The sequence below is a fragment of the Sipha flava genome, unplaced genomic scaffold, assembly GCF_003268045.1.
Source record: "Sipha flava isolate LNK unplaced genomic scaffold, YSA_version1 73_pilon_pilon, whole genome shotgun sequence".
Classification (NCBI taxonomy): Eukaryota; Metazoa; Arthropoda; class Insecta; order Hemiptera; family Aphididae; genus Sipha; species Sipha flava.
The window spans coordinates 1601682-1609438 of record NW_020273613.1 but is presented as its reverse complement, the minus strand read 5'-3'; the positions used below and the strand labels follow the sequence as shown (position 1 = coordinate 1609438).

Genomic DNA, 7757 nt, shown 5'->3' with positions numbered 1-7757 from the left:
GGGGGGGACTAAGCTCCCCCAAGCCTCCTCCTAGATACGCCTATGGTTATTACTGAGACTATATGACATAAGCGCCAAAGGTACAAAAATGCCATATAATTTGCGCCAAAATGTGTAGTACGTAAGCGCCTATCTAATATTGTATATCTATTATACCTAACATGTGACATGAGCGCCAAAGGTTCAAAAATGCCATATAATTTGCGCTAAAATTAATAATTTATGTAAGTAGTCATTTGAAAATTGCGATTTTATAAAAGAATATCAATAATAAATTATGATACACATTATACATGCAAATAAATATAAATTTAAGAAATTGGTTGATTTTTTAATCCCATTTTTATATATTTGTACTACATTTATTACACACTATGCGGATCTAGAATTTTGGTGCTTTTGTACGATAAGATTTTTTTTTATCTCATTTTGGCGCTTATGTACGATACGACTTTATTTTTTTCTTATCTCATTTTGGCCCTTATGTCTTTCACCGATTACTGATGGTGAACAATTATTGTACACATACACAATTTTTTCCTTCAACCTTAATAAGGCTTTGGACTTTCTGTCTAATCATATTCTGGTGTCACCGATAAGTGGATTTATAACCATTGTTTGAGCTATTTAATTTAGCGTAACTTCTTTAACATTTAGCAATTATTTATGACTTTGTCGATTATAAAAAAAAATTTACAATCAAGTTATTAGTATAATTAAATAAATAATTTAATAAAAATATAAAAATATAATTTATTAGCATCAACGATTTATTTATTTGGTGACCATTGTAATTGCGATTATTACATTACCGATGAATGAAAATGTATGGGAAACCATGATTGAAAACAAATATGTTTTGTTATGTCTTTAGAGTATACAGACCCCTTACACCTAAACTATATCTATAAGTTGGATTTCATTGTTCACAATTTTGTGCCCTGACGAGTTATCATAGATTTAAAAAATATATTAATATATGCGCAAATGATTCTCCGCCATTATTGTGATATATTTGTGTACTAACAGAACTCCATATCCAATTGATTTAAAAGGAAAATGTGCCCATCTATTTTTTTCTAAACCAGCAAATTTGGTTATCCAAAACGTCTTCCAAGTATTGAATTAAAACTAAAACAAAAAATAATACATTATTTTAATTTTAACTCGTATTTTCTTGTTGTTGTTAAAAATGTATGTTTGTTTTAATTACCAAACAAATTCATTACCTTATCACAAGTATAACTTTTAAGGGTACACAAATTTTAATGCGTTATCATTTTAAATATAATGTATTAAAATACAATAAAAATAAATAAAAATAAAATTAAATTGTTAATGACATAAGTAATTAATAGATCATAGATATGTCTTACAAGTGACGTCAGAAGTAAAAAAAACGTGACATAAAAGACAATCTAAAAATTTAACACTCAAATAATAATCAGTGAATAGACTAATAAATAAAATTTAGATAATTTCAGAGAAAAGAAAGAAAAAAATACTACACCACATTATAAGTTCTAATTGGTTCATAGGATCTATGGGGTGTGCCGAGTAGCCAAGACAGAGGAATTACCCATTTGCGCCAAAAAAAATTAATTCGTTGTCAAATTAGTTGTTCATGTAATTATATTTCGTACATCGTACGCAATTGTTTATTAGGTATCTAATTCTTGTATATTTATTATTTTATCATCATGAAAGAATATTAAGATAATCCAAGAAAAGTGAAAAAGTATGAAACTAAGTTTAAAGAGTCATGGTTTACTATCTAAAAGTATAAGAAATGGTTATTTAAAATAAATAAAAAACCTCTAACTACTCATTTAAACAGTGAAAATCATAAAAAAAAAACATCACAGAATTTGCAACGTAATTCATTAATGACTGCGTTTATGACTAAATAGCGTGATGAACAAGTAGCAATCATTGAAATAGCATAAATTTACCACGCAATTAATCAATCGTAATTTGCACCCTACTAAACCCAGCATCAGTGGGTGGACACAACACGGCGGCAACGAAATCAGCGGCCACTTTAATTGAGGTACTTTTGTTATCAAATTATAATCAGTGATAACTGATATTCGTTATTAATTGTAATTTCAATTACGGTAATTGTTTAATATGTAATCTACCAAACAGTGTGAAACATGGTGACCTACTGGGTACCAAGAAGTTTTTACTTGTCGATCATTTTTTAGATAGTATGTCTACCATAATACAGGCCCATGTGCAGGATTTCAGAATGGGAAGTGTTTAAAAAAAAAAAAAAATGTATAAAATAGCTTCATCGATGATTAAATAGTATTATACAGGTATTTATATAAAATTTTTAAGTATATTAAAAACGTTTATATCGATATAATACTATAAAATGCAAATCATTGTTGTATTAAATTTACAAATACAATTGTAATACATTTACAAAAACACAATTTATATTTTTTTGGTTAAGATGGGAGGTTGGGGGTTGACCCATGGTCATACCATAGTATAAGACATATAAGCCCCCCAAATCTCAAACTCTTATTATACCTAATACCTTGAAAAATAATACTAATATTAGTAACATTTGAAAATGCGCAGCAGCTTATAAAGAATATTACTACCGTTTCATGATGGAATAAAATGTTACTAACTTCCTACTGTACCTCAAATAAAATGGCTGACTGATTTCATTATTGTCTTATGCTGCCCATGTAATTTGTTATCAGTGTCCATTCTGTTTTATTCTGTGCCAGCATTCCTTATTATAACAAAGAAAACTGTTGGATATTTATATTAATTCAAACAAACCTACTCCAGGACCAAACAAAATCACTCTAGTAATTATGGTTTTTCCTATACCGATTACTGCAACAAACTGAAAAAGAAAATTAATAAAAAAAATGAAAATATACAATAATACTACATATATATATATATATATTATCGTGGTCCTTAGCTATAGAAGTTAATTTTTTTTTTAAATTGATGACGAGTACCCCACATTTTGTTCTATGTATTAAAAATATAATTGTCATAAAGTTTGAGAGTGATAAGTCTACCCCTTTCCGTGCCTCAGAGGAGTTGAAGTTTTATTAAATGGGATGAATTACCATTTTTTGCGTTTACTCTCTTAAATATCGATGTCACGCAAAAAACTTTAAGTACTATTATTGTAGCTATATATATTTAATAAATAAAAGTTTCTTATAAATATATAGTGAGGTTGATGGTTATCCGTTAATTAAAAAAAACTCGTCTAAATTAGTGTTTTAGGAAATGTTATAAGTGTTAAGTTTTTGTCCTCTAATCTCTTAAATTTTAAAATTACCTAAAAATCATACACACATTTTGTTATAGAACATATTATGCTGTATTAAAAAGGTTTTTTGACCTGTTTGAATGTTGACAATTTTTCAAACATAAATATTTTTTATATAAAATAGATAAATAACATTTTTATACTGTTATTATTTAATTAAAAAAAATGATAATAACCTTACTATTCTGTTGCATCTTTTGTTAACATCTTTGCTACAACTTGGATATTTTTTACGGTATTCTTGTACTACCTAAAAAAAAATCAAAGTAAATTTTGTATTAAAATCTTCCATCAATTTGACTCCATGTTCGGCTGCATCATTTATGATGCTCAAATGGTGTAAAATATTCTTGGCCTTTGTATAACTATAGATATTTGGTCAATTTACCGGATTTTGATAGAAGAACTCCATGTTTAATTGGAATCTTCGGAATATATTTTTTGATTTAGGCGTCAATAATTCAAGTGGTAAATCTTGTTTTAGAAATTGTGAGACGTCGTCAATTTTTAATAAATATTTTTTTTGAATTTCTATGTTAAATTCGCCGTCTTCATGATCGTCAATTTCTAATAGTTTTTAGCCATCTGTTTTTTTACATGATTACCAATCCTATCATCAAATATCGAAAAAAAAGCGGTTTCTTCTCCAAGATACCATAAATGATTAATACATTTTTTTATAGCGATCTCAGCCACTTGCTTATCATCGGATTTATAGTCTTCAAGTTTTCTTAAAAAAAGTACATCATTATAAGGGGCTTCAATGACATTAGGAGACCTAAACCAAAACTCTATATAGCATCTTACAATAAAACAACATATAGTTTTCAATGAAGAAATTTCTGATCTTGTAATTTTCAATTGTTTTTGAAATATGTATATTTTCAAACAATATATTCCCTTACACATCTATCTAGTTAGATGATAAGTTTCTGGACGTCTAAAATGAATACCTTTAGGTGGTACTCCACCCAAAAAAAATTATTACTAGTTCCAAAAATTCTTTGTAATCATCCCTTGGCAGATTTTGGTTTAAATCATCTTTACAAAATAATATAACATCATCGGCTATTTTATGCAATATTTTTGATATTGATATTAAATAGGAATTCTTGCTTTTTTCCCAAACAATAATAAGCATTCATCAGCAACAAGGCCCGAACTATCATTTAAAATAGATACATAATAAATTTAAATTTATTATGCACATGTTATAAAATAATACCCGAAGGCAGTCTCCATTGAAAGGTAATTTATTTCCAGTAATTTGATTGACCATATTACCTAAAAGAAAAATATATTGACGGGGTATTTTTAAATCAAACGTAAAAACTAAAAAAAAGAAACGTAAAACACTTTGTGTAGAAAAGTCGCACAAACTTATGACACAATTGTGAACACTGAACGTCTAAACAAATCGACAGATTTATTGATAATGGCAATTTAATATTATGTTCTGTTTCTATCAATCGCTTATTAAATGTATTATAAAATATATGGCTATTGCATGTAGATAAAAATACGATAAGTGTTATTGTCAAAGATATAATGTACATATAATGGAACCACAAACACGTGTTTGTGGTTCCATTGTCTAAAAATACACAGCTAATTGTCTATATTTTATTATCGGAGGTTAAATATCAGTGTATCGATAAACCGTCACTAAAAATACTAATTTATCATAAAAACAAAATTAGAATTATTTATTTACAAAAATTAAGGCAAATCGTCCCTGTCAATAAAGTAGATTTGAGTTCAATTTGTGATTGTTGTAGCAGCAAGATTGTTGTATACACAAGACCCGACATCATGAGGGAGTAGTCGCACTAATATTATTAGTATTTAAAACCTTTATATATTGTTTGCACTGCATCGTTATATGGTAGAGAAGATAGCCATACTACTTAATTTTGTAAAATATTACCATGTATTATAATGTTATTATAATAGTACTGAAAAACAACGTCATCTGTTAATTACAAACCTCAACATTGATAAGTCATTTAAAATTGTTGAAAAAGTCTTGGCTGATAAATGATAATTAGTTTTGTCAAACATTCAGTTTTTTTTTAATTTACACAAAACCATCAACCTTACAGCATATTTATAAGAAACTTTTATTTAGTAAATATATGTAGCTACAATAATAGTACTTTAGGTTTTTTGCATAACCTCAATATTTAAGAAAGTACATTCAAAAAATGAAAATTCTCTCCAATTACAAAAACTTTAACCCCTTTGAGGCACGGGAAGGGATAGACTTATCACACTCAAACTTTATTATAATTATATTTTTAATACTTTGAACAAAATTTGGGGTACTACTCATCAAATTTTTCAATTCGAAAAATAAGGACCACCCTAATAAATTTATATATATTTATATATATACGTATATATTAACATTTGGCTTATGTCGACATTATCCATGCATGAATTTTGACTATAAGCATAAAATATCAACTTTATAAAGATAATGTTCAATAAATTAAATAAAGATTTTTGTTAGCATTCTGCAGGGGTCACCAACTGGTGGACCGTGAACACTTTTTATACGGACCACAGAGAAGTTTTTAAATTTTTGAAATACAAATATAATAACTGTAAGCGTCATATCAAATGGAAAATATTTAAATAATAGTTAATTGATGAATTGAAAGGTGGCAAGAAATTGAATTAAAATTGAATAAATTTGAAATTATTAATATCGGAGTAGAAGTAAACCTTATAGGCACTCGTAAAAAAATAGAGTACTTACCGTATGTAATATTCTACGTGAAAATGACAAATTATATAATATACTGAAAGAAATACACGTTTATGTGGGTCATGGTGATAAGCAGTGATGTAGATACGGGAGGGGGGTTACCACCCCTCCCAGATTTTTTTTTAATGATATTTAATTAATATTTATTAATATTTACATGTTATAATAAAATTATATTTTCATTTTACTATGATAAGGTATACTATATATTAAAAATTGAGTAACAAAATAATTTTCATTAAATACGGGACGTAATAAAAATACCATTTTAAATGTAATATAATTGTATAGGACCTCGTATTAAGATATACTAAGAATATTATTAATTGACTCTTAAACATCTCCCCCACAGAAAAAAATTGTATCCACGCCACTGGTGATAGGCATCGAATGATGTCCAAAATAAAAAAAAAAGTGTGTAACAATTTTGAATAAGAAGTTGCACTTATGTTCTTAAAATTCTGCAGATAATACTAACAGTGTTTTATTCTATTTTTTTTTTTTAAATTTATATTTAAATATTTCAAAAATTACACATTAGCCAACATGCATGGATAGTAGTGTGTAGTAAATATATAATAATAATACTAATAATACTACAGATAATAATAATTTCATATTATCTGTTATAATGTTAACTTTTATTGATCCAAAATACTAACTTTTGAGTAACCAATTTTATTATTATTGCAGTCATATATTCCCACGCCTTCTATGATTTCTTTGTGTCTTACTATTGGCACATTAACAATACTGCCAGCTAAAAATGTAGACATCGGGACGAATCGCTTGAAAAAATAAATCATAAAATATAATTTATTAATGAATATATAGGTATAATAATCTCATAAATGTATTAATTATGTCTGAAATGTTTTCAAGTGATGAGAGAACATTTGAGTTAATAAGTAAATTGTAATATTATTGGATGATCAATATTCATTACTCGTATCTATAACCTATATTATGATTTTTAAAATAACTTATAACCTACATTTAAAATAAACATGAATTTAATCACGTTTCAATCTACACTTCTACAAATAAGTTACGTAATGAAATCAATGAAAAATATTATTATTATTAAAATAAATCAAATACATACATAAAGCAATGGATGACATATTTTGCGGAGGAGAAATTTTTCAACGTAAGCTGCAGTGATGGTTGATGATGTTGTGGCAACCAACATTGTTAATCCTATCCCAGTTCTAGAAATTTGACTTATTTGAGTGTCACCGTTACGATTATTGAAGTTCACTAAAGCATCATAAGATTGATTTATACCATGAAAAATATAGCTCGTAGAATTATTTCTAGAGAAAAAAAAAAACAAGATATTATTAATCCGTATAAATATCTATATTATTTGTACAATATAGTAGATAAACAGATAAATTAGTAATCTCGGTTGATATCATGTAAACATTGTTCAGTTTTTAATTGTTCATGTTTATATCATACCTAATGTACTCATCAATATTAATATTTTTTCTGTTGGTACATGATAAGAAGAGAGCGAAACTTAAGGTTTTTACATATTTTTATTGGCTTTATGCAGATTTACGAGGATAAAAAATGTGTACGATTTATCCATCATAGATTTCGTAGGAAAACATTTATTTAGCATATTTTAGCATATTTTGGACATTAGATAATATTTAGCCTATTTTT

General features: G+C 26.9%; 1 protein-coding gene across 1 annotated transcript in view; it reads right to left on the bottom strand.

Annotated features, from left to right (window-relative positions):
- The window catches only part of LOC112692447 (sideroflexin-2-like), an 18163-nt gene that overhangs the window by 1239 nt on the left and 9167 nt on the right, over nt 1-7757 (bottom strand). The window lies entirely within an intron of this gene.